The sequence below is a fragment of the Atta colombica genome, unplaced genomic scaffold (genome assembly GCF_001594045.1).
Source record: "Atta colombica isolate Treedump-2 unplaced genomic scaffold, Acol1.0 scaffold107, whole genome shotgun sequence".
NCBI lineage: Eukaryota > Metazoa > Arthropoda > Insecta > Hymenoptera > Formicidae > Atta > Atta colombica.
The window spans coordinates 2200578-2201299 of NW_017259192.1; the positions used below are offsets into that span (position 1 = coordinate 2200578).

Consider the following 722-nt stretch of genomic DNA (forward strand, 5'->3'; position numbering starts at 1 on the left):
CTCTCTCTCTCTCTCTCTCTCTCTCTCTCTCTCTCTCTCTCTCTCTCTCTCTCTACCATGCACTCGTTACAATTTCATCATCGTTTTCACGATTGCGATATTACACGTGGTCGCTGTTGCATAGTTTATAATTTTTGAACAATTCTGGGACGATGCTATATCAATGCCCATGATAGTACCAATTGCGAATCAATAACGATCGTATAATATTACATGCAAATAATTATAATGTAATATTTACAGTTCAAATTATTTCGCCATAAACAATATTTAAAAAACAATATATGAAAAACGATTTTTGAGTATAACTTATGTATCATGGATAAAGTACATATTCGAGTAACAAAAATAATAAATATATAAAATATTTAGTGATAAATAACGAAAATCAACCTTTCAATTCATGTAGAATTAAATATTTCTTACACTAGTAAATGGATCAAATGGGATGCATGACGAGATGGAAGAGATGATTTAGTTACATCTCAATATTGCGCTCGGGAGAAATGGAGGGATCTCGTTCGTGAGCGGTCAACCACTAAATAATAATCCGCGATCGGTTGCCGCGTTCTCGCGTGAACGTTTGTGCGCGAGATATTCGGCCTGACCTCTGGCAACGCGATCGAAGCGGATGGAAATTTAATTCCCCCGAGAGGACGGTTGAGTATCGCGGGACCGAACAGAGTACGCGAAGTCGCGGAATTGAATTTTGAAGGGCCCTA

At 38.0% G+C, this 722-nt stretch overlaps 1 protein-coding gene across 1 annotated transcript in view; it reads right to left on the reverse strand.

Annotated features, from left to right (window-relative positions):
- LOC108692500 (protein rhomboid-like) overlaps nt 1-722 on the reverse strand; it is a 170080-nt gene that overhangs the window by 108115 nt on the left and 61243 nt on the right. The window lies entirely within an intron of this gene.